We start from the raw sequence: 27,213 nt of genomic DNA on the forward strand, positions 1-27,213 counted from the left end.
TGTGGGAGGAAACCGGAGCACCCGGAGTAAACCCACGCAAACACGGGGAGAATGTGCAAACTCCACACAGACAGTCGCCCGAGGCCGGATTCGAACCCGGGTCCCTGGCGCTGTGAGGCAACAGTGCTAACCACTATGCCACCGTGCTGCCCTTGCAATACACAAACACTTATGTATGAAGTAATTACAATCCAGGAATGTATGGTGAGTTTGCACTGAAGAACAGGTCTCAGTCTGCTCATTTACTTGACAACAGCAAGACAGACATGAAATAGTTAATGCAGCTCAGGAGAGAGAGACAACCTTTAAAGCATTAACACATACTCCATGGAGAAACTATCAGAATAGAGCTACAGACACTGGTACCTGTTAGAGGGATTGAAATTGAGGTTGAAGAATCTGGATTGGGAGTATTGAGGGCTAAGGAGAAATCATATTTCGTAAGAATTATCCACAAGATGGATAAGAGAGATCTGGAGAATCTTTTAAGTCCATGATTTGTTGATTAGATGTTAAACTGTAATATCGCTTTAAATGATTGTAAGTCTGAATTTAACTGTGACTGTAATAATTTTGTTTCGTAGGTAACAGAGCTTGGGAAAAAACAGTACCAATCCAGTATTAGGTGATCAACCAACACGTTTTTAAGTACGAGCTGCACAATTGTGAGGCCCAATTCGGATAATCAGATACAGCATTTCCCTGTTGTTTGAGGGTTTCAGTGAGCTCATGATGTGACTGGAGTCCCCCAAAAAGCATTTTTACGTTTTGGGGTAAGACAACTCGAGAATGGATATTGAAATTGACAGCACAGAGGACAACTAACACTGCTGGGATATTGGGCTTAATATATATCAGCACACCCTTAGGTTTGTATTATTGGTTGCAGCCTTGCTAAAAGCTACTGTGTGGAACCTATGCGCTTACTGATAAGAAGAAACCACAACTAGCGTGAGATGTTTATTGTCACAGGACACCTCAAGGCGGGCCCTGACAGTTGAGTGACAACCATGTCAACCAATAAGAGAGTAACTGTAGTGACGTGGATTGTACGTGTACGCCCACTTTTGTAATCGGTGGGCGTTGCCTATTGAAAGGTATGTCAATGCCTGTATTGCTGATTTTCATTTGCGAACTCGGTGCGAGTCTGAGGAGACTTCCCTCTCTCCATTCATGCACAAGGCCTCCCGGACGTTTTCTAATAAACTTCAACTTTGTCAGCCGTTCCGTCTCTCCATCTGGTTTTGCTCTGAAAATTCGAATCTAACACACTCTTCTTGGAATTAACGCAGACATAAATTAAAAAGCTTCATGGCCTGTTTAACATTACCATTTGTAAAGAAACGATTGTGCATTCTGTGAAAGATTTATCAGGAGGTGCGATGTCTTAACTTGTCTTGATGTCACATATCTACTTTTTAAAGGAACAACGTTTCTGGTCAGAGACTGTACCCATCTCCCTGACAAGCTTGTAACAGGTGTAAGGCACTTTATTACTGATCTAAATGCATTGGCTGACAATATGGAACACAGGAGGACACCCAGCTGCTTTCGACGTGCACAGCTGGAGTCCTTACGAGGTTTATGGAAATGAGGCCTGGCCATTAAAACGGGCTGGGCCTCGATGTCTCCCTTTGTTCTGGATGCGTGTTTACAACTGCCACCCTCTGTTAAAATCGGGACCAACAGATAACCTCTCCGCAAATATTAAACACTGCTACTTTAAAACAGGGAAGATATCTTTGGAAAATACTACGAACGTTGATTAGACATAATGGCCCAGAATTTCGGGCCGGAGGGTTCCCGTGGGTGCAAGCCCCTGAACAGCACTTACCTACCGCGCCGGCCGTTGAGCTGTGGGCCCGCATGGAAATCCGATCCTGGGCCTCCTCCAACTGCCGGCGCACAGTGCTTGCGTATCCCAGGGGCGCAGCTAGTTCGAAGCGTCCCCTGGGATCACGTGGGCCATGGAGAGGCAATGGCAGCAGGGAATGCTTCATTCATAAGTTTGACCTGTCAAACCTTATAAATACTATAAGCCCCAAAACATCACGAAATCTTCAAATAAATTTTAAAAACCATCACATTTTTAAAATAAACTATAAATTACATGAAATAACTATTTTAATCAATAATTTAAATTTTTGAAAAAAATAATGACGTTTTCTAACGGGGCTAAAAGTAGACTTACCTTTCTTTAAGTTATTTAAAAATAATAAAGCTGTGGAAAAAATGTTTTAATTTTAATTAATTCACCACTTACCTTGTAAAAACCAGGCCTTGCGCCTGCTTTTTTAAATTGTAACTCCTGGAGACTTACCCTCCCGGGAAAACCTGTAAAAAAACCATGGCCCAGTAATTCAGAATCACAGAAATCACACAGTGCAGATAGAGGCCATTTTGGCCCATCGAGCCTGCACCGACACATATCCCACCCGATCCCCGTAACCCCTACACCAACACATATCCCACCAACCCCACGTATTTAATCCCCCTAACACTAAGGGTCAATTTATCATAGCCAATCAACCTAACCCGCACATCTTTGGACTGTGGGAGGAAACCGGAGCACCCGGAGAAAACCCACGCAAACACGGGGAGAATGTGCAAACTCCACACAGACAGTCGCCCGAGGCTGGATTCGAACCCGGGTCTCTGGCGCTGTGAGGCAACAGTGCTAACCACTATGCCACCGTGCTGCCTGTCACAACACGTGAGTACGGACGGGGTACTCACGCGTGTGACCGGAGGAATTGCCGGTTTTCAGCATGCACAGCGCATGCGCTGAAAACCGGCATTTCCTGCCCTCTGACCCAAGGGGTTAAGAGGCAGAACGCGTGCGACTGCACAGGCAGCGCGCGCGCAATGGAATTCCTGTTTTGTGACAGGTTTGCGCGTGTGCAAGGGCCTGAACTTTTTGGAAATAAAAAAGGAGGCGTAAGGAGTGGATTCTTCAAGGTAAGTGGTCTATTATTTAAAATTATTACATTTTTTCCACAGCTTCATTATTTTTAAGGGCATTACATTAAGGTAAGTTTATTTTTAGACCCGAAATCGTAGTTTTATTAGTTGTTTTAAATCGTTTTTTAAAGTTATTTATAGTTTATTTAATTATTGGGATGTTTTATTAAATTTTAATTAAAGTTAAACTAGTCTTTTGGGCGCCCGTACTTTTCATGAGTTTGACAGTCTTTACGACCAAACTGATGAATGAGTTTCCCCTCCCCCGATTGGCAGCAGAGTGCTCACCTGGTCCCAGCCGGCACATCGCACTAAGTACGCCGCTGGATCAGCTAAACACTGCGCGCCGACATCTGAACCGGGCCTGTGACAGGAAATCCACTGCGGGCCAGGTTTCAGATGTCGGCGCGCCGGCTAAGCGCACATCGGGGGCTTGCACGCGCGGCAAGCCCCCGACACCAAGTTCTGGGCCCACAAGTTCGGTGCGCACGCGCTGCCTCTCCTGCGCACGCATTCCACCTCTGAACCTCTTCTTTCAGGGGAACGGAAGTGCCAGTTTCCCGCGCATGCGCAGTGCATGCATGCATGAAACAAGCACTTCCATTGGGTGTACCGGTGAGTACCCCGTGCGTACTCACCCGTGGAGACCCGAATTTCTGGGCCATTAGAATTTTAGGTTGCACTTCACAAACCTGCTATAGTGACCGTCACAGCCTCGCTAAGCGGGGACACCAACAACCTTCTCATGACGGAGGTTCCATATTGACATTGGTAGCGCCCTCCTTGGGCTGTACTGGTGACCGGGAATCTTTCCAAGGTGTCCTTTGTGATGATGTGTCTAAAAAGGACAGCGGTTGTCTATCCCGGTAAAAGTCTAAGTATTTATCACAATATTCTCCAGTCACGGTGCAGGCAATGGTGACTGTCTCTCCTTCTGAATACACCCCGGTCGGTTGATCAAGTGATATCACGAGTGGTGTTAGAGGATCTGTGGTAAAATAAATAGAAGCCGCAATGTGAAATGGGTCCGTGGATGTTCCTGTTCAGTGCAATGTTAGTACCGAAATAACGATTGTGCTGTGTTAAAGGGAAGTGTTTACATCGGAGCGAGTGGAGAAAGGAGAAGGAATTAAGCTGAAATTACTATTTCTGCTAGTGTAACTGAGGAGCAAACTGGATTATAGAGAAGGAAACTCTTGCTAAACCATGGACAATCGATTTTCAAATGAAGGAATGGAGTGTTGATAGACTTCTATTCCGCAGGGTGATTTCAGAGGCACTCTCACCTGTATTACACTTGTAATACACAAACACTTTCCATTATTCATTCATTAATTTCAAGACATCTGGACTCACGGGATGATTTTCATTACTTTGGCTCTCATTTTCCCATCCTGTCACGTGTTCCACCAAGTGTACAATGCCGCCCCCGTGTATATGAAATGGCCCCTTAATCTTAATTATATTCCAGCTTCCCGAGGAAAGAAACGGACTCCCTCTAGTGGTCTGCAGGCAAACTCTTCTGCAACGCTGGAAAACAATCTGCCTGGACTTCTTTCACAAACAAGTGCATCCAGGTGAAGAGATTCTGAGCGGTTTTGGGGTGAGGTAGGCGGCTAACTAATGATAAGCCCTACCAAAAATAAAGTGAGAGTATTAGTTATCAAGTTTGTGTTTCCTACGATTTACATTTTGTTTCTATTTTGACAGTTTTAATTGATCCAGGGTGAGATTTGTTGATAGGGGCCAGGTAGTGTCTGACAGCGATTACTGATATTGGCCTCACTGTCATAACGAGCACTTATAATATTTACTATCAATTTAACCAACTCGTCAGGGGAAAATAAGAAAACACTACGGCCCATCAACGGACATTCCTTTATGTCTCCAACTTAAACCGCTGAATCAAGTGAATTTTAGAGTAACACAATTCATTCTGCTTCACTCAGTCCTCGGGGGTATTTAGTTAAAAGGCTTTCTTGCACTGCGAGTGATTGATTTCTGAGATCCATTTTAAATTTGCATTTCACACAATCATGTTTGAGTTCCTACTGCCCAATGGGGGCGATTGTAACCTTTGATATTGGTGTTAAACGGGCGATAGTGGATTGGCTGCCAGTTACAAACCTCGCGCCAATTACATTTCCATTAAATTCATTAGTCTGGAAAATCGGGCGAGGTGTATAGTGAGCGTTATATTCCATTTCGCTTATGTTACACCATCGCCCGTTGTTAAAATGAAGCCTTTCAGTAAGAGTGAGCCCGCACAAACGCTGATGACACCCAGCGGATTTTCCTCTTCTGCTCTCAGGTACACGAGCTGGGAGGAGTGCGAGTGCTTAACGGAAACTGGGACAAAACAGCGAGAATGAGTGAAATATATGGAACAACAAAGTGCCTTTTTGGTACATTTCACAATCCACGCTTCACAAGGCATTTTCTAATTGGTGAAATCCTTGCGAATCGACTTTTAATAACCAACATTTTCATTAACGTGGAACACATATCCAGAATCTCATGGCATCGGCTGTTGACCAATAGCTTTAGCGATTCATTCGTTTAAACACCGATTGTAAACTTGTTGGAAATGGCAGCCACATTTACGTCTTAGTTATTTAGACAGGGAGACTGGGCTGTGATTGGATCTTTCTTCCCGAAATATATTTTGTGACCCGGCAATTGTACGATCCTCTGTCTCCATCAGTGACGTGATCGATGTGGAGTCAATGAAATCTCCGATCTTGAGGTGTGCGATTCAGTAACTTGCTGCTGCTGCAGAAAGTGACCGGGCCTCCGCTAGAGCCCCCGGGACTGGTACACATTAGCATGGCCGCCTCTGCTATTACTTACACACGCGAATATTGGTCCAGAGCAATTTGTGGAGTTAACAGAGGATCTGAAAAAAATATGAAGACTATTTTCTCCTAAATATCATCTCATTGATTTGCACACATTATGATGGTGAATATTAATTCTATTTAACGCTCTAGCTATAAATAAGTAATTTGACTCCACGAATCTGAGTTGAGTTGAAATGAATCGAAGGGCAATGAATATCACAACCATCCAGATAGGTGGTTCCGATCTTCTAGTTTATTCTTAAATTAGGGTTAGGAAGGTAGGAAGATATGGACACGAGTATACCATTCCGTCCTTGGTGTCTGTCCCGCCATTCAATTAGATCATGTGTGAAGATGTGTGTCTTGATTCCAATCCTCAATGGCCTGGCTGTAATTTATAAGGGGTAAGCTCGGTATGGGCTTGGGCATAATGAAAACAAAGGTCATTTAATAAATAGGCCAGACAACGGAGAAGGGTGATGCACTGTGAGCGGTAGAAGGTAAAGTGGATTCAGAGAAGAGATATTGTGCGAGTCGCTGCTCCCATGACGATTTGTTGGGGCAGGTGATGGAATTTACAAGCTGACGGGAGACTTCAGTGAGGATCAAGGTATTACCACTCTGTGTCAAGTCTCAGTCAAAGCCACATTGACAACGCAGTCACACAGTTATCTACCTGGATAGAAAGGGGTTGTTGGCGAGTGAACCGTCATTCTAGATAGAAATTAGGTGGAGTGGTAATTGAGTCACTGAAGAGTCCAAGGAGGTAGTGGATGGTGGGGTAAGTGTGACGGGAAGGAGGATGCTGAGGTTAGTGGTCAGCAGACACACTGCTTGGGACGCGCAGCAACAGAGGATGTGGAACTATTCAGGTTGATGCTCCGAAGAGGCGAACGACAGTTCCTTTGATGGGCACTTTGGAGAATAACAAATGAGCCACGAAGGCTGGCTATGGGATTGTTCAATATATTCAACCCTGGGACCATAGAAGGCGAGAGGGAAGGCAGAGGCGTAACGATGCACTGGGTTAATGGTGAGAGAGCGGGTATGCAAGCAATTGCCGAGTTCTGACAAGGGATAGTCAGGAAAGGGATCTGGAGTGATGACTGATTGATCGTTCAACTCATTCAGTCGATTTCTGGGCTTTGGGCTGCTGACAAAGTTAAGCATAGATTTGATCAATAGAAGTCATGTCAAAAATTATATAGAGCACTGGTACTGTCCCACCTGGGATTGTGTGTAGTTTCTAACCCACACCAGAGAAAGGTTACGGGTGCACTTTCAGAAAACAAGGACAGATTTTGCCGCTGCATTGACAGCTACCGCGATGCAGAGCTACATTATCGCTACCAATGCCACAATACGACTTATTACGACAATCAACTTAGTTTACATAAAAAGTGACTTCAATTATTCAGCAGTGTGGAACGGCAATTGATCAGTATCGCTGTTTTAAGAGAAAAACGTGGACACTAACCTTGAGAAACGCTCCACCGAGCCCCAAAAACTGCTACAGTGAAAAAGTCAGCAGCAGATGTATGAGAAACTTCTGCAGCAATGCAAAATACGTTTCCGAGTTTCATGGAACTGAGCATCGGGCCAAACATCTAACAGGCGACCAATGAGAGGCCGCGAGTATTGCAGCCAAGCCGAGTCTAATATCACCCCAAGGGTATCTTTGATATCACAGAATCACTGAAACCCCACAGTGCAGATAGAGGCCATTTCGGCCCATCGAGCCTGCACCGACACATATCCCACCCGATCCCCGTAACCCCTACACCAACACATGTCCCACCCTATCCCTGTAACCCCACGTATTTAATCCCCCTAACACTAAGGGTCAATTTATCATAGCCAATCAACCTAACCCGCATATCTGGTGTTATATTGCTCTTCACCACGAAGGCAAAACTGGCTCATAGCGAATCGCAGTCCATTTTACACCGCGCCTGCATTTATTTTCCGCACAGGTTGCATTCCTGCCCTGTGTTGTAAATGGCACAGTGCATTACAGAACCGATACTACAATATATGGGACACCTCAAACCTGGTGAGCTTAAATTGTGAGTTATTACACCAAATCTGTGTGTTTTAGTTCCCTTTCTCCATTATTTCCCTTCCTCTTATGAAGGAGGTGACTCACACTGGAACAAGAAGGGCGGCTCCTATCTGTTTTACCATTTCGCTAATCAACACTCGACAGCGGGGCAGCAGCGGTCACTCTCTTCGCTTCTCTCTCTGCTGAAAATCGCAAAACTTTCCTGCATATTAACACCGTTTCCCACTGAGAATTGAGCACCAGCATGTACCCGCTCCGAAACCTCTCCAATGGGAGCACTCCACACCAAACTAGGAGTTGTTTTTATCCACTGAGCTACCAGAGATTGGACACCACCCGGCTCAGTCCCGCCCTCCCACTTACAGTTACCAATCAGCTGCCCCACAGCCCAGGAATCCTTCACTTTTGGTATAAAATTGTTTCACCACTCACCAAAGAGCAGGAATAAATCTGCTGTATCCATGTTCTAATAAGATCTTCTCCGTGATGTCAGAACAGTCAGGAACGATGACTCACTTGTTCTGCCTCGCAACAAGAGCAAGCCGGAATTGTTTATACAATGAGAACGGAAGAAGAGGCTGGGAGAGATTGATCGGTCACCACAATTATAACACCACCACTGCGTTTGCACAACACTGAAAAAAATGGATTGGAGCGTTGCAAGTGTCCAGCATGGCAGCCTTTGGATATCATAAGGTGATAACAGGATGAAAGGGCTCGAAAGGAATATGTACCCAGAACAAATTTCTTCATTTGTGTTTGGTTCAAATCTTTGTTATTATCATGGTCAGGAGAGCTAGTGCTGAGAAGGGATCTTTTCCCCTTTCAGGCACTCAGTGTTAGTTCAAAAACCCAAACATCAGGCGCAGCAGAGCAAAATTCAACGACAAATTACCTCAACCCCAGCCTCAGCAGAACGTCCCCTTACTGTGTCAATCATTTTGTGCTACTGACCAAAACTGCAATTTTGCGGGGGGAAATGGTAAGTTGCTGTTAGCACCGAGTTCATTGTCAGTTTTATGTCCCAGCCGGTTAAATAGAAACTGGAATATCCAAAAACAGTTAGGAATCTATTACGCAGCAGTCTGATGTAACGACTGAACATGGGTATGTTTAATCTGAATCAAAGAAGGAGCTGGTTCACAGCTGGTAATAATTATTTCAATTTCACACTCTTGAATTAGTTCATGGATGTGGGAACTAATCACATAATTGAGAAGATGCATTTGACAGCGGTCATAATTGTCTTGTGCTGGTGTAAACTAACAGGGAAATGTGTGTAAATAGATGCCGCTTGTTGAAGAACATGTAAGCTCGATCGTGCAATGGAAGCAGGACTGGCGATCCCTCGAGCTCGGAACACCGTTGTATAACTGGGGATAGATTGATCAAATCTCATAAATCACTTCAACAGTTTTCACGCAGCAGCATTTTCGATATAACACTCCTAATTTGAAGTCCTTACATCGAATTACCTCGTACTCAAGCTCCTTCACATTTTCCATTTTCTAGATCACTGCACGACTGTTCAAGCAGAGACCATGAGGGAAAACTCCCACTGAATTCAGCCACTGCAGAATATTGCCTCTAAAATATTTTGATTTTTACTGTACTGATCATTTAGATTGCAAAACAATGACAATCCATACACATGAATTCCATACTCTGCTGTCCGTATCTTAGCACATACCAACTCCCGTTTACACTGGCTCAGCCCCTGAGGATTGCGGGCATCTGGAACTTACTGCCTGAAAGGGTGGTAGAGACAGAGAGCTCATCCACGTTTAAAAGGTATGGCACGGACACTGTGGGCCGAAATGGTCTCCTTCTATTCTGCAACTTTCAATGATGCTATGATAATTAAAAGTTTTTAGTTTCCAGTGTGAAATATTGTATATTTTAATTTCAAAAGGCAACATTGGTGCAACATGAAGTTGAGAACAAATGTCATGTAATTTATCAAACAGGTTTTGCCAACTGAAATCTGATATGATGAAATATGCAACATGTTACTATAAAGTGAAGACAAATTTCAATTTGAGTGCAATAAAAATTTAAAAAAAGCTAATTACAGGGTTAATTCCAGGAACTCGAGACAGGTGAACCGTCTACCGAAGTCGAGGAACATAATCAGATCCATTACAAAGAAACGATGCAACAATTCAACTGGATTTGAGTAATTTCAAAGGCGAAAGCTAGAAAATGTTACCTGTCGTTATGGTTGTGAATCATAACGTGTGCTAAGTAAATATCCACACGTGAAATATATGTATTTGTTTTGTGTGTAAGATGAAATTAGGGCATGTGACAGAACGCTGTCATTGTAGGCACAACAGTGTCGAGTCAGTTATTCTATGATCCTTGTTACTGGCAGCACGACATGTTCTGTACTCGCAGTCTTGTTGTGTTTGAGTTTTTAAGTGCACTCAATTTCTAATATTGGCGACAAAGGGGAGATTTCTACCTGAGCAACGTCGGTTATTGGTTCTCCAGTGTTCAGTGACAATTTCTACTGAAGCACAAATTGATTCCCTGAATGGACGAAAAGCGAATCAATTTCAGAACCAAATGTTGCAGCAGCGCTCTAGAAAATACAAAAGCAACAAGATTAACAGCAGTTACTTAATTAGCGAAATATTAATTTCAGCAGCGCCCCTCACTGTACAAGGTCACTACATCCACCGCTCCGGAGTTGAGCCAATAAACTTCCATATGCACGTGTATGGTAGCATAATGGTTATGATGAAACGTCATCAACCTGAAAAGTTAACTCTGTTTCCCACTCTCTATATACAGCTAGACAAGCTGAGCATTTCCAGCATTTTATACTTATTATTAGTGGTTATGTTATTGATCTTGTAATCCAGAGGCCTGGGCGAATGATCCAGAAAGCTGAGTTAAATTCCGATACTGGGGGATTTTAAATTCAGTTAATTTAATAAACCTGGAATAAAAATCTAATTTCAGTATCAGTAACGGTGATCACAGGATTGCATTGGCTCAAGAAGACAATCCACCACATTCTCAAGAGCAACTGATGATGGGCAATAAATGCTGGCCTCACCAGCGAAGATAACATCAAAATAAAGAATTAAAATAAACGCTCAGCAGGCAGCCGTGCGGACATCGACTGGATCAGCACTTTTTCTTCAGAATGGGAAAGAGTCGTTTAGATTTTGGCACCAGATCTGGCAGGAGAGCACTAGATAAGGTGCTGCAAAAGGAGGAGCATAATTTCAGGGGCATCAGTGATTCTTTCAGGTCATGAAAACCAATAGGCACTGTTGGGTTTTGGAAAAATTACCTCATGTTTGTTGGACAGCTGCTCTGACCCGCTGACCCACGGCGCCTCGTGGGTCAGCGTGCAGTGCATAGCAGACAGCAAGCAAGGCAGAGTAGAGCAGCGAGCCACTACATAAGAACATAAGAAATAGGAGCAGGAGTAGGCCAATCGGCCCCTCGAGCCTGCTCCGCCATTCAATAAGATCATGGCTGATCTGATCCTAACCGCCAATCTACTATCACAGAACCATCTCCTGAATCTAACAGAATTAGACACATGAAATAGGAGCAGGATCAGGCTACACGGCCCCTGGGCCCGCTCCGCTACCCACAGGGCCATGACCGATCCGAACCTATACTCATGTCCAAATTCCTGCCCGCTCCCCGTAACCCTTAATTCCCTTTACTTCTAGGAAACTGTCTATTTCTGTTTTAAATTTATGTAATGATGTAGCTTCTACAGCTTTTTGGGGCAGCATATTCCATGGACCTACCACCCTCTGAGTGAAGTAGTTCCTCCTCATCTCAGTTTTGAAAGAGCAGCCCCTTATTCTAAGACTATGCCCCCTAGTTCTAGTTTCACCCATCATCGGGAACATCCTCCCCGCATCCACCCGATCCAACCCCTTCACAATCTTATATGTTTCAATAAGATCGCCTCTCATTCTTCTGAACTCCAATGAGTAGAGTCCCAATCTACTCAACCTCTCCTCATATGTCCATCCCCTCATCCCCGGGATTAACCGAGTGAACCTTCTTTGTACTGACTCGAGAGCAAGTATGTCTTTTCTTAAGTATGGACACCAAAACTGTATGCAGTATTCCAGGTGCGGTCTCACCAATACCTTGTACAACTGAAGCAATACCTCCCTATTTTTATATTCTATCCCCCTAGCAATGAAAGCCAACATTCCATTGGCCTTCTTAATCACTTGCTGCACCTGCATACTAACCTTTTGAGTTCCTGCACCAGGACCCCCAGATTCCTTTGTGCTTCAGTACTTTCCAGTTTCTTGCCATTAAGATAATAACTTGCTCTACGATTTATCCTGCCAAAGTGCATAACCTCACACTTTCCAGTATTGTATTCCATCTGCCAAATCTCTGCCTACTTACTTAGCCTGTCTATGTCCCCTTGCAGGTTTTTTATGTCCTCCTCACTCACTACTTTCCCTCCTATCTTAGTATCATCTGCAAACTTTGATATGTTACACTCGGTCCCCTCCTCCAAATCGTTAATATAGATTGTAAAGAGTTGGGGACCCAGCACTGACCCCTGCAGAACACCACTAGTTACTGATTGCCAGTCTGAGAATGAACCATTTACCCCAACTCTCTGCCTTCTGTTAGATAGCCAATCCTCTATCCATGCCAGAATATTACCCCCAATCCCGTGATTTTTTACCTTAAGCAATAATCTTTTGTGTGGCACCTTGTCAAATGCCTTTTGGAAGTCTAAATACACTACGTCCACTGGTTCCCCTTTATCCACCCTATATGTTACTTCCTCAAAGAACTCCAGCAAATTTGTCAAACATGACTTCCCCTTCATCAAACCATGCTGACTTTGTCCTATTAAATTATGATTATCCAAATGTCCTTTTACTGTCTCCTTAATAATGGACTCCAAAATTTTACCTACCACAGATGTTAGGCTAACCGCTCTATAGTTTCCAGCCTTCTGTCTACTGCCCTTTTTAAATAAGGGTGTTACATTAGCAGTTTTCCAGTCTGCTGGGACCTTTGCTGAGTCCAGGGAGTTTTGGAAAATTATTACCAATGCATCCACAATCCCTACCACCACTTCCCTCAAGACCCTAGGATGTAAGCCATCAGGTCCAGGCGATTTATCCGCCTTGACCCATTATTTTACCGAGTACCACTTCCTTAGTGATTTTGATCGTGTTTATCTCCACCCCCCCTATAGCCCCCTGTTTGTCCAGTGTTGGGATATTCTTAGTGTCCTCTACCGTAAAGACTGATACAAAATATTCATTCAGTGTTTTTGCCATCTCCATATTTCCCACCATTAATTTCCCGGTCTCATCCTCTAAGGGACCAACATTTACTTTAGCCACCCTTTTTCTTTTTATATAACTATAAAAACTCTTACTATCTGTTTTTATATTTTTTGCTAATTTACTTTCATAATCTATCTTCCCTTTCTTAATCAATCTTTTTGTTATTTTTTGCTGTCTTTTAAAGTTTTCCCAATCCGCTATCCTCCCACTAGATTTGGCTACCTTATATGCCCTTGTTTTTAGCTGAATACTATCCTTAATTTCTTTACTTAGCCACGGATGGCTGTCTTTTCTTTTACACCCTTTTCTTCTCAGTGGAATATATATTTTTTGGAAGTTGTAAAATAACTCCTTAAATGTACACCACTGATCATGTATCGTCTTACCCTTTAATCTATTTTCCCAATCCACTCTACTCAATTCCGCTCTCATACCTTCATAGTCTCCTTTATTCAAGCTTAGCATGCTTGTTTGAGATCCAACCTTCTCACCCTCTAATTGAATATGGAATTCAACCATGTTATGTTCACTCATTCCAAGGGGATCCTTTACTAGGACATTTTTAATTAATCCTGTCTCGTTACACAGGACCAGATCTAAGGTTGCTTGCCCCCTGGTCGGTTCAGTTACATACTGCTCAATGAACTCATCCTCAAGGCAGCCCTGCCCAATTTGATTTGTCCAATTAATATGATAGTTAAAATCCCCCATAATTATAGATCTTCCCTTATTACAAGCCTCAACTATTTCCTGGTTGATGCTCCGTCCAACCGAGTTGCCACTGTTCGGAGGCCTATAGACTACGCCCACTAGTGTTTTTTTCCCCTTATTATTCCTATCTCCACCCAAACTGTTTCATTATCCTGATCTTTTGACCCAACATCATTTCTCTGTATTACAGTGATTCCTTCCTTTATTAACATAGCCACCCCACCTCCCCTTCCTTCCTGCCTGTCCTTCCTGATCGTTAAATAACCTGGTATGTTTAATTCCCAGGGATTGTCACCCTGCAGCCATGTTTCTGTAATGGCCACAAGATCATACCCATATGTAGTTATTTGTGCCATTAACTCGTCTATTTTGTTACGAATGCTACGTGCATTCAGATAGAGAACTTTCAAATATGTTTTGTGACACTTAGTTCCTGCTTTTGCCCTTTTTATTACTTTACCTTTTACTCCATACCTTCTGCCCCTTCCTGACACGCTCTGGTTTTTAATTTCCCCACTGCTACCTAAGTCTCTGACCTTCTCTGTTGTCATTTTTATTATTTGCTCTCCAGGAACCTCCCCGCCACTAGTTAGTTTAAAGCCCTCTCTACAGCCCTAGTTATATGATCCGCCAGGACTCTAGTCCCAACACTGGCCAAGTGAAGCCCGTCCCAACGGAACAGCTCCCTCCTGCCCCAGTACTGGTGCCAGTGTCCCAGGAAGCAAAACCCATTTCTCCCACACCAGTCTTTGAGCCACGCATTTAACTCTCTAATTTTATTTGTCCTAGCCAAATTCGCTCGTGGCTCAGGTAAGAGATTATTACCCTTGAGGTTCTGTTTTTTAATTTGACCCCTAGCTGCTCATACTCCTTTAACAGAACCGGCTTCCTAGTCCTATCTACGTCGTTTGTACCAACATGGACCACGACAACTGGATCCACCCCTCCCACTGCAAGTTTCTTTCCAGCCCAGAGGAGATGTCCTTAACCCTGGCACCGGGTAGGCAACACAACCTACGGTACTCTCGCTCTCGGCTGCAGAGAACTCTATCTATCCCTCTAATAATACTATCCCCTACCACTACAACATTTCTATTTACTCCCCCCTCTTGAATGGCCCCCCGTTCCACGGTGCTGTGGCCAGTTTTCTCATCCTCCCTGCAGTCCCTGCTCCTGTCCCCACAGGGAGTAAGAACCTCGAACCTGTTGGACAAGAGCAAGGGCTGCGGCTCCTCCAACACTACCTCTTGGATCCCCGTACCTGCCTCACTCGTAGTCACACCGTCCTGCCCCTGACCATGGGCCACATCTGAATTAATTAACTTCATATGTATGACCACCTCCTGAAATATAGGGCTAGATTTTCAGTATAGACAGTTTTGGGGCGCTAACCTTAGCGCCCGCCCGAAGTTAGCGCCCGCCCCAAAGTAGCGCCCCGTTGCTGGAAATTCAGTGGCTTCGCCCTAAGAGAGTGGTGGAGCGCTAAAAGAGGCGTTCCACTCCTACCTTTAGGCGCTAAGCCGGCGGTCCAGAGGGATAGCGCCCAGGCGGGGCGCAGCACGGGTGCGGTCATTTTTGCACTGACAGCAGACCCCGTGGTGCCGACCAGCTCTTAAAGGGGGAAGGGACGAATTGGTCTGCTGCCACGCCCTGCACACTGCAGCCTTGCAAAGAGGCCTCAACACTGCTGCTCAGCCCCAGGGAGTCATGGCAACGCCAGAGAAGGCCCGTCAGCGTGCCCTGCGCTTCTCAGAGGGTGATCTGGACATAATGGTCACAGCTCTGGAGGTGAGGCGCAAGATCTTGTTTCCAGAGAGTGGGAGGAATCCAACCCACCATGACTACACCAAAGCCTGGAAGCAGATCGCCCAGAGGGTCACGTTCACCGGCGAGGCCCCCAGGACCCACAAACAATGCCGTAAGAAATACAACGATCTGACCAGGATTGTGAAGGTGAGTAGCCTTTCCAGTCTCCTCCTCATTCTTGCATGTACACCTGACATGATGGGCAAAGGGACCTGAAAGTCCTATTGGCCAGCCCTCAGCCAGCAGCATTGGGACAGTCATGAGCATCAAATGGCCATTCGGCACTCTACACTTTGGCCAAGCTATTCCACCATGGGAGGCAGTGCACACTACATCAGGGCTTCACTCTGTCCAAGCTATTCCACCATGGGAGGCAGTGCACACTACATCAGGGCTTCACTCTGTCCAAGCTATTCCACCATGGGAGGCAGTGCACACTACATCAGGGCTTCACTCTGTCCAAGCTATTCCACCATGGCAGGCAGTGCACACTACATCAGGGCTTCACTCTGTCCAAGCTATTCCACCATGGGAAGCAGTGCACACTACATCAGGGCTTCACTCTGTCCAAGCTATTCCACCATGGGAGGCAGTGCCCACTACATCAGGGCTTCACTCTGTCCAAGCTATTTCACCATGGGAGGCAGTGCACACTACATCAGGGCTTCACTGCGCACTTACAGCCCGTCCTTTCTCTTGCAGGCTAAAGTAGCGTTTAATCGCCAGGCCCGTGCCAGGGGTGGCCGCGCCAAGCTGCAGAAGCTCACTCGGCTGGAGGAGCGCGTGTGTGTGCTCATGGGAGCCCGTGTGATTGTCCCCACAGCGTGCGGTGTATCCGACCCTCCACTGCCCGGCAATGGTAAGGACCTCGCCTTTTGGCCCTCTCGCGTCGCACTGGCCCATCCGAGCTACCTCCTTTGCCACTGTCCCACCAATGCGCTGAATCCCACCAGTCCTAACTCCCGCGCTGACGCCGTCTCCTCACTCTGAAGCTACTCTTGTGCATTCCTGCTTTCAGCTGGTGATGACCAGGACCCTGAAGCTGCCAGTGACAGCACCTCCGACCAGGAGGAGGAGGAGGAGCAAGCCGGACCTTCGGGGGAACAGTCACGTCCCGCAGGAGAGGAGGAAATGCTTGACACCTCCTCACTGGACGAGTGCCTGGAGGAACTGTCGCAGGGCAATGCAGCTTCTGGGACCAGTGGCGTCCAGCCACCCAGCAGCCGTGCGCGTGGCCCGCGGCCTTCCCCCCAAAGGGGGGAAGGATCAGAGGGGAGTGCTGCTGCTCGGCACACTCGCCGTCACCAACGCGGCAAGGGTCCCCTAGTTCGGCCCCCTCCTCCCCAGCGGGAGAGTCGCGACTCCAGTCCGGACACCTTCACTTCGGAGGAGGTGCGGAAGCTGGATAAGATGGCCGACGACTCGGACCGGCACCACACGGAGCTCATGAGCGTGGTGGGGCGCATGCCTGAGGCCATCGAGTCGCTGGCGACCAGTGTGCGCGAGTTCGGGGCAGCAACTGCCGCGAGTGGCCGCATGCTGACTGATGCCGTCAAGACCCTGGCGGATGTGATGCGCGCGCACACCAGGACCACAGGGCCACTCACTGCTGCCACACGCGCTGTCTCAGGCAGGCATCGCCAGGGCAGGCGCCGCGCTGGACCATCCCAGCAAGCCGCCCGTCGGCTGATTGCTGCGGATCCTGCAGTGCGGGCCCGGCCGAGTGCCACCGCGCCACAGCACCAGCCAGCGCATCCCAGACGCCAGCTGGCCCACATTGCGCCATCCGTCGCCGCCATTCCCCCTCTGGGGCATCAACGGCAAGCGGCTGCAGCTGATGGTGGCCAGGCTCAGGTGCGCCACTCAGCAGACGGCCCCTCGAGGCCCAAACGCCGTGTAGGCCGCCCCCCAGCGGCATCTGGCGGAAGGGCATCTGAGCCTCAGGCGCCTTCCCCCAGCCTCGCAGCAGCCACTGGGCAGAGCTTGCGAAGGAGCAGCAGGCAGGGCAGGGGAGGCAAAATGCTGGCCAAGGTCTCGCCCTCGCGGGCCACTCAGTAGAGGGTGTGGGCAGCTTTCCTTTAATATGGCGGTGGCCATCTTTATTTTGCCCATGGTTGTGCTTTTGGACGGCTTATTTTTTGCGTTAGGCCGACGTTGAGGCCCAGTTTGAATAAAGGTGGAGTGGCTCCTCCCCAGTTTGTGGGAGTGAGTCGTTTGTTGGGCTTTTTGTGCGGCCCGTTTATTGTTTTTGGGGATTCATGTGGGAAGGGCTTTTCATTTTTGTGCAATAAAAAATTATCTTTATTCATGCAGTCTCCATGGTTGTTCTTCTTAGTGTTTGTTGGCTTCGCCGGCTGAGGGCTTGCGGAGCGGCTGCATTCATCTTCCCTCATGGCCCCTGGCCATTCCCTGACAGGGGGCTTAGAAGTACCGTGTAATAAGGTGGCGTCGTGCGGCCCTTGGCCCTGGTCGCTCCCTCCTGGGAACGTACTCCTGCTCCTCCTCCTCCTCCTCATGCTCCTCCTGCTCCTCCTCCTGAGGTGCTGGTCCAACGTCAGGTGGCAGTGCCTGAGTCCTGCGGATAGCCAGGTTGTGTAGCATGCAGCAAACCACCACAAATTGGGAGACCCGGTCCGGCGAATACTAGAGAGCTCCTCCGGAGCGATCAAGGCAGCGGAACCGCTGCTTGAGGACCCCAATAGTTAGCTCGATGATGTTGCGGGTGGTTTGATGGCTCTCGTTGTAGGCCTCTTCAGCAGCGGTCCTGGGCGCGCGGAGCGGGGTCATGAGCCAGGTGCACAAAGGATAGCCTTTGTCCCCGATGAGCCATCCTCTTGGGGAAGGCTGTGCCTGGAACATGTCATGCACAGTACTCTGCCGCAGGATAAAGGCATCGTGGCTGCTGCCTGGGAAGCTGGCATTGACTGCCATGATGCGCTGCTTGTGGTCACATACCAGCTGCACATTCAGAGAATGGTAGCCCTTCCTGTTGCGATACTGCTCGCCATGCTCCAGAGGGGCCCGCAAAGCCACATGCGTACAGTCAATGGCGCCCTGCACCAAGGGGAATTCCCCGAGTCTGGCAAATCCCAATGCGCGCTGATGCTGGCTCTCGAGGGCCATGGGGAAGGAGATGAATTGGCTTCTCCTTCTGAACAGTGCTTCGGTCACGTGGCGGATGCAGCAATGCGTGCCATACTGGGAGATGTTTGCTATGTCCCCAGCAGCGTATTGGAAGGAGCCGGTGGCATAGAAGTTCAATGCCACCGTCACCTTCACTTCCACTGACAGAGACGTCCTGCACCTGAGCTTTGGCCGCAGATCTCGGCGAAGCAGGTGGCAGATCTCTGCAATCACCTCCTTTCGGAATCGGAGCCTTCTAACACATCGCGCGGCACTCATGTTTAGGTAGGAGCGCTGCTGGCGGTATAGCCTGACTGGGTAAGGCCTACGTGGCCGACGCCTGTAGCCCCCTCTGCCTCTAGCCAGGGCTGCCCCTCTCACAATGCATCTGCGAGCCCTACGGACATGGCGCTGCAGCTGCGCGTTGGCACCCCATGCAGGCCCCATCAAATCCTGGCAAACAGTCTAATTTCCAAATGGCCACTTGCAGCGCTATGGCCTGAGTCCAAAAATACCTGGCTCTTGCTGCTTGAAACCAGTTAGCTATCCTCCTTGTTGTGTCTCCAGAAATGCGTTGCACAAGACTGTTTTCTGAAAAAAGGCTGGCCTTTATACTGGAGAGGACGTTCCCTTTAATTAGCGCCCCCCGGGGCCCGCGCTGGTTGTGTTGCGTTCCTTTTTCCAAACGCTCCGGCCGCCCGCCGCACAATGGGGCGGTCCGACTGAAGTTTGCAATCGGGGCGGCCAAAGGGCGTTGCATGAGGATGTGACGTCATTTTCTGCGCGCGCATCCGGGCGGGCGCTAAACTTTGCGCCGGCGCTAACGGGCAACTTAATTTGGGGCGGGGCGCAAACTGCGCTGCGCCCGGGCGCTACACGCATAGTGCCCGGAAATCACTTCTCTTAAGGCGCTAACTGCTGGCGCAAGCGACTGAAAATCTAGCCCACAGAGTCCAGGTACTTCTCCCCCTCCCTGATGTGTCGCAGTGTCTGAAGCTCAGACTCCAGCTCACCAACACGGAGCTGGAGTTCCTGTAGCAGCAGACACTTCTCACAGATGTAAACACCATGGGCCTCAATGGGGTCCACCAGCTCCCACATCTCGCAACAGTAACACATCACCTGCTCCATTCTATGTAATTAATTAAAATTTTTATTCTTAGTTATGGACACCCTCTGCCCGATTATAGATGCTAGTAGCCCCTTTAATTAATTGGATTTAAATTAAATCAATCCCTCTAATTACACCAGCTAACTGGTTTACCAACAGTCAGTCTGCACCAGAAAGGCCTTATTAACTACCACCCACAGAGTTAAAGTTTGAAAAGAGCACCTAACACCCCACTCACCCTATCTCACACTTACTCAAACTCACAGCACTCTCTGCTGACTCGCACTCAGTGCTTGCTCGCACTAGCACTGGTCTTTTTATACTGTTTGTTTGTTTACAGCCAAATGAGGCACCCCTGCTGATTGGTTAGAAAACTGGTTTCCACTGCCTGCTGTGCCAATTTACTCCTACTGCAGTGTAACCTTGTTTTACTCTTCTTAAACCAACAGAATCCCAAATATTTAACTTTTCCCCTTTACTTAAACTGCTTAAGTAATCTTATCAAGATAGATTTAATGAGAAATAACAATTAAAGAACTCTCACACTTACCCAAACTCACAGCACCCTCTGCTGACTCGCACTCAGTGCTTGCTCGCACTAGCACTGACTCCATCTCTCTCCCTAACATCTGTCTGAGGCTGATCTACACTGTTCACAAACTTGCTGTCACAGTTGACCCTGAAATGAGTTTCTGACCACATATCCACAACATAACAAAGACCGCCTACTTCCACCTCTGTAACATTGCCCGTCTCTGCACTTGCCTCAGCTCATCCGCTGCTGCAACCCTCATCCATGCCTTTGTTACCTCTAGAATTGACTATTCCAATGCACTCCTGGCTGGCCTGCCACACTCCACCCTATGTAATAAAGAGGTCATCTAAAACTCGGCTGTCCGTGTCCTAAGGTCGATATCCTGGAACTCCGTACCTAACAGCACTGTGGGAGTACCATCACTACATGGAGAGCAGCAGTTCAAGAAGGTGGCTCACCACCACATTCTCAAGGGCAACTAGGGATGGGCAATAAATGCTGGCATTGCCAGTGACGCCCTGATCCCATAAACGAAAAAAGCACTCGCACCAAGTTGCATTCACCCATCAGCCCGGTGCTCGGTGACCTACATTGGCTCCCGGTTAAGCAGCGCCTCAATTTCAAAATTCTCACCCTTGTTTTCAAAGCCCTCCATTGCCTCGCCCCTTCCTATTGATGTAATGTCTGTCAGACCCACAACGCACCCCCCCACCCCAAGATGTCTGCTCTCCTCTAATACTGCCCACTTAAGTATCCCTGATTATAATCGCTCAACCTTTGGTGGCCACGCCTTCATTTGCCTAGGCGCTAAGCTGCGCAATTGCCAGCCTAAATACTTTTGCCTTGCTACCTCTCTGTCCTCTTTTAAGTCGCTCATAAAAACCTAGCTCTTGTACCAAGCTTTGGTCAGTTGCCCTAGTTTATCCTTATGTGAATCAGTTTTAAATTGTCTTAAAATACTTCTGTGCAGCGCCTTGGGACGTTTTACTACGTGAAAAGCGCTATATAAATTCAAGTTGTTGTTGTTGTTGTCCACCAAGCCTGTCGCTCACCATGATGGTCCCACCACAGGGCGAAGCATTTCTTGAATTTCCCTCATCACCTGTGCAGACTTGTAATCTTCCAGCAGAGGCAAACATCAAGAGAAAAAACCGGGGCCAATAATGGAAATAATACCGTGAAAAAGTCCACCCCTTCGCTCTCAACCGAGCGAAACCTGTCCATGACATCAAATGGAGCAAGTGTTACAGATAAAGGCCCTGAACTTCTATAGGATGTGATCTCTGCCCCAGTCAGGGACCGGTCCATGAGATCACATGGACCAAGTGTTACAGAGAAAGGCACTGACCTTCTATATGATGTGATCTCTGCCCCAGTCAGGGACCGGTCCATGACATCACATGGACCAAGTGTTACAGAGAAAGGCACTGACCTTCTATATGATGTGATCTCTGCCCCAGTCAGGGACCGGTCCATGAGATCACATGGACCAAGTATTACAGAGAAAGGCACTGACCTTCTATATGATGTGATCTCTGCCCCAGTCAGGGACCGGTCCATGAGACCACATGGAGCAAGTGTTACAGATAAAGGCACTGACCTTCTATATGATGTGATCTCTGCCCCAGTCAGGGACCGGTCCATGAGATCACATGGAGCAAGTGTTACAGATAAAGGCACTGGCCTTCTATATGATGTAATCTCTGCCCCAGTCAGGGACCGGTCCAGGAGATCACATGGGCATGTGTTACAGATAAAGGCACTGACCTTCTATATGATGTGATCTCTGCCCCAGTCAGGGACCGGTCCATGAGATCACATCGAGCAAGTGTTACAGATAAAGGCACTGACCTTCTATATGATGTAATCTCTGCCCCAGTCAGGGACCGGTCCAGGAGATCACATGGGCATGTGTTACAGATAAAGGCACTGACCTTCTATATGATGTGATCTCTGCCCCAGTCAGGGACCGGTCCATGAGATCACATCGAGCAAGTGTTACAGATAAAGGCACTGACCTTCTATATGATGTAATCTCTGCCCCAGTCAGGGACCGGTCCATGAGATCACATGGACCAAGTGTTACAGATAAAGGCACTGACCTTCTATATGATGTAATCTCTGCCCCAGTCAGGGACCGGTCCAGGAGATCACATGGGCATGTGTTACAGATAAAGGCACTGACCTTCTATATGATGTGATCTCTGCTCCAGTCAGGGACCGGTCCATGAGATCACATGGAGCAAGTGTTACAGATAAAGGCACTGACCTTCTATATGATGTGAAATCTGCCCCAGTCAGGGACCGGTCCATGAGATCACATCGAGCAAGTGTTACAGATAAAGGCACTGACCTTCTATATGATGTGATTTCTGCCCCAGTCAGTGTCCGGCCCAGGAGATCCCATGGACCAAGTGTTACAGATAAAGGCACTGACATTCTATATGATGTGAAATCTGCCCCAGTCAGGGACCGGTCCAGTACATCACATGGAGCAAGTGTTACAGATAAAGGCACTGACCTTCTATATGATGTGATCTCTGCCCCAGTCAGGGACCGGTCCAGGAGATCACATGGAGCAAGTGTTACAGATAAAGGCACTGACTTTCTATATGATGTGATCACTGCCCCAGTCAGGGACCGGCCCATGAGATCACATGGATCAAGTGTTACAGATAAAGGCACTGACCTTCTATATGACGTGATCTCTGCTCCAGTCAGGGACCAGTCCATGAGATCACATGGAGCAAGTGTTACAGATAAAGGCACTGACCTTCTATATGATGTGATCTCTGCCCCAGTCAGGGACCAGTCCATGAGATCACATGGACCAAGTGTTACAGATAAAGGCACTGACTTTCTATATGATGTGATCTCTGCCCCAGTCAGGGACCGGTCCAGGAGATCACATGGACCAATTGTTACAGATAAAAGCACTGACCGTCTATGTGGTGTGAACACTGCCCCAGTCAGGGACCAGTCCAGGAGATCACATGGACCAAGTGTTACAGATAAAGGCACTGACCTTCTATATGATGTGATCTCTGCCCCAGTCAGGGACTGGTCCATGAGATCACATGGACATGGTGTTACAGATAAAGGCACTGACCTTTTCTATGAGGTGATCTCTGCCCCAGTCAGGGACCTGTCTAGGAGGTCACATGGACCAAGTGTTACAGATAAAGGCCCTGACATTCTATATTATGTTATCTCTGCCCCAGTCAGGGACCGGTCCAGGAGATCACATGGAGCAATTGTTACAGATAAAGGCCCTGAACTTCTATATGATGTGAACTCTGCCCCAGTCAGGGACTGGTCCAGAAGATCACATGGAGCAAGTGTTACAGATAAATGCACTGACCTTATATATGATGTGATCTCTGCCCCAGTCAGGGACCAGTCGAGCTCCCTACTGGAGGCCAATGCAAAGAGGCAGCCCCACCACTCCAGCTGACAATGTATTCCAGAGACTCACAATTCCCTGGGAGAGGAAGAATTGACACAAATTCGGTATATTCCTACATTTACGTAGATTAAACTCGCAAATCCTGGATTTGCACTGTGTGTTAAACTGTACTAACCCAATTATTAAGGACGCTATCCATCCCCTTTAATTATTTGAGATGCCTTTATCAAATCTCCTCTAAGCCTACGCTGATCTAATTCCAATAGATCACGGTCCTGGAGCAAATCTGCCTAACTGACCTGCTTTAAGGGAGGATTCATTCTTGTCGCGTTCCTCTGGACCTGCTGCAAGGCCACTATATCACCCACCATGTTGGCGGTGTTGTGGGAAACCAAAACTAGCGACAAATCTCAAATGGGTTCTGACCAACGACGATTGTACAAAAATGTTGTCCTTTCAATTAAATTCAATGCTTCAATTAATACAAATCAACTACCTGCTAGCTTTAGCTACAATTTCTCTATATTGGATACGAGCCTCAGTGACATGTGCACAATAACACCTAGGTGTTTTTTTTCTCTCCCAACCTCTTTCAATATTTTCCCATGTAAATAATGTCTGTATTCTGTGTTGGCTCTACCAAGTTGCATAACATAACACATATCTAACTTAAATGCCATTTTATGTGGCCCATTCCCTTAGCACATCTAAATTTTTTTGAATTTGATTGAACTCCTCTACTGTCTCCAGGCTGAACCACAATGCTTAGCTACTCATTTTCTGGCTGTGGGATTGGAGGCAATTCCTAATCCAAACCCAAATTTGGATGTAGCAGTCTATAACTAGGGGCCATAAATATAAGATCCTCACTCATAAATGCAATCGGGAATTCAGGAGAAACTTATTGACCCTGAGAGTGGTTAGAATGTGGAGCTTGCAACCATATGGACACATTGTGGAGAATACTATAGATGCATTTCAATAGGAAGGTAGATAAATACAGAGGGCGAAATGAACAGGAGGAAATGTTGATCAGGGGAAATTAAGTAAATGAAGAAGACTTTGTGTAGCATAAACACTGGCAGAGAGCAGTTGGGCTGAAGACCTATTTCTGTGCTTTAGATTCCATGTAATTATAAAGGCTCAGACACGGCAGAATGAGATCCGAGTGATAAAATATCTTGAATATCTGTATTCTTCTACCAAAAAAACGTATATTTCATTTTTTTTTAAGTTTGTAAAGTTTCATCATCTTCACTTGAGTTTCGTATTCTCTACCGATCCTGGGAAAATTTAGAATTCCGTTAGTATTTTTATAGCCATTCAACCTGAGGTTGAGCCGAAACCATCCAGTGAACCGATACCCCCACATCACTCTGCTCCTCCACAGCACTGAGACAGCTTAATTTTAATGTTAAGGCGTTGTGGGAGTGAGAGACAATGATGGTCAGTGTGGGCGAGTGTGATGGGCGAGCGGGACTTGGGGAGAGCTGGACATGGACAGCAGAGTTTGAGATCGTTTGAGATTGATGGAAGGTGGAGGTTGCCTGGCCAGCCAGGAGTGAACTGAAGGAATGGAGTCAGGAGGTGTCACAGTTCTAATTTTTCTGGAGCCGTTAATACAATGTAGAATAAACAGGTAAACATCTGCAGTAAAATAGGGGAGAGAAAAATGTCATTGGGGCCCGTTTAGTGTCTGTCCCCTAATATCACGCACAGTGACTTCTAGGCTCCAATCCTTAATCTGGCTTTAACTGTCCATGTGTAAGGCATTGAAACAACTGGGAAACTGCAGGGACAGAGTGAAACACGTCTGCCTGTGTCCCTGGATTCAGTGTTTACGGTGGAGAAATCGGTAACATTTGTAAATACATTGGCAGTAGTGAACATGTTCAAAACAATTGCATGAAACTGTAATTGAAGCCGCTAATTATTGCTGGATCTGTCCTGTAGGAGTGCAGCTTTCAGCCTTATTCCCGAGAGAGGTCTGATTAAGACAATGTCTTGGACTTTGAGATATTTTTGTTTTATCCTCCACATTTTTTACACCAGTGTCAAAGGTCCTGATGTAATGTGTTTGTTCAAGTGACTGTAACTAATAGCAATGATCAGGGGTATAACCGTGTCAGTGGAGATTTATCCCCTGTATAAATCAGGGCCCATTGGAATGGATCAGCTCAGAGTGCCTGCCGGAGCTGTGGGTTACACTCCAACAGAAGTCGCTGCTTCTCACAGAAATGGGAAAATCAGTAGTTCTTCAGATAGAACACATTTACTATCCTGCACTTGCAGCCGTTGGTGTTACTGGTAAGCCATTGTCTCAGCTATCAATCGGTGTTAACTGTGCTGCACTTTTTTCTCCTTGCATGTTTTCCACAGCCGCCTGTCCTGTTCCAGCAGCTGAATGCTGGAATGTCCTCAGTCCCTTCACTTTCGGCCTTGTAGAAGCCACATTATATCTGTAATGATCTTAGCATATCCAAACCTTGCATTGTTACTGGATTATTCCCTTCACTGATACAACTGGAATCAGGAGTCTGGGCTAAGAGCTGGTGCCAAACCATCATGCACTGGCAACAGTTTAATGTTGTGATCTAACCTGTCCTGTAATATATTTCATGAATGTGTTTCCAGTGATTGACAATGAGACAGCTCCCGGTCTCAGTGTTACAAGGAGGCAGCGGCACGCTCTCCCTGCCCAATAACATGGTTCAGTTTTACTGGGATTTCACTGTTGTGCAATATTTCACTGTGTGTGTATCTGACGCCACTTCAGAGGTCCGGCGACTGAACTGAGCTTGCTGCTGCCTCTTTCACATCTCCTTCTCTGCTTCAGTGTGGATGGATTCACTGACTGTCACCGGACCTCATTGTAAAATGAAATATTTTGAGGGTATGTTGTATCAGTTTGCACTGTATCAGTTGCAATCAGGAGCCCTTCTCTTGTTCTGGAGATTATAACTAGCAGCGGTGATGTTGGCATTATGTTCATTGAACCATCGCGCCATCTAACGTGGTACTTTATAATTCAGGAGAAGGGACTTCAATTATTGTCAGGTCTGTCTTTTGATTCTGTCTATTGCGCGCATTGCAGGTCAAAGTAGGTGAACAGGTGGAGAATTGAATGATCTTTAGCGACATTAAACTGTTCCTCTGAGGTTTCAGCGTTGATCAAACTGACTCTGAGAATAGAATCGGTGAACACGGGGTTGGTGAACAGTGTGGAACAGCAGGCTGTTAAGGTTGAAGCGGATTGGAAAGGGGGCATTAAGAAAGACAGTAGAGAGAGAGCGGCGAACTACAGACAGGAGCAATAGAGGGAGACTGAGAAAGAAAGCGAGAGGGAGGGTAGAAT

The 27,213-nt window shown here is 46.9% G+C and overlaps 1 long non-coding RNA gene across 1 annotated transcript; it reads right to left on the reverse strand.

The window, feature by feature from the left end:
• Window positions 1-947: 947 nt before the first annotated feature.
• On the reverse strand, window positions 948-9,333 carry LOC147084981 (uncharacterized). Its single transcript, XR_015075879.1, has 2 exons — window positions 7,983-9,333; window positions 948-3,949 (listed from the first exon to the last, which is right to left on the reverse strand). It is a non-coding gene; the product is annotated as an uncharacterized LOC147084981 (long non-coding RNA).
• Between the last annotated feature and the right edge of the window lie 17,880 nt (window positions 9,334-27,213).

The sequence above is a fragment of the Somniosus microcephalus genome, unplaced genomic scaffold, assembly GCF_052327205.1.
Source record: "Somniosus microcephalus isolate GS21.2 unplaced genomic scaffold, FLI_Smic_1.0 unresolved_chr9, whole genome shotgun sequence".
Taxonomy (NCBI): Eukaryota; Metazoa; Chordata; class Chondrichthyes; order Squaliformes; family Somniosidae; genus Somniosus; species Somniosus microcephalus.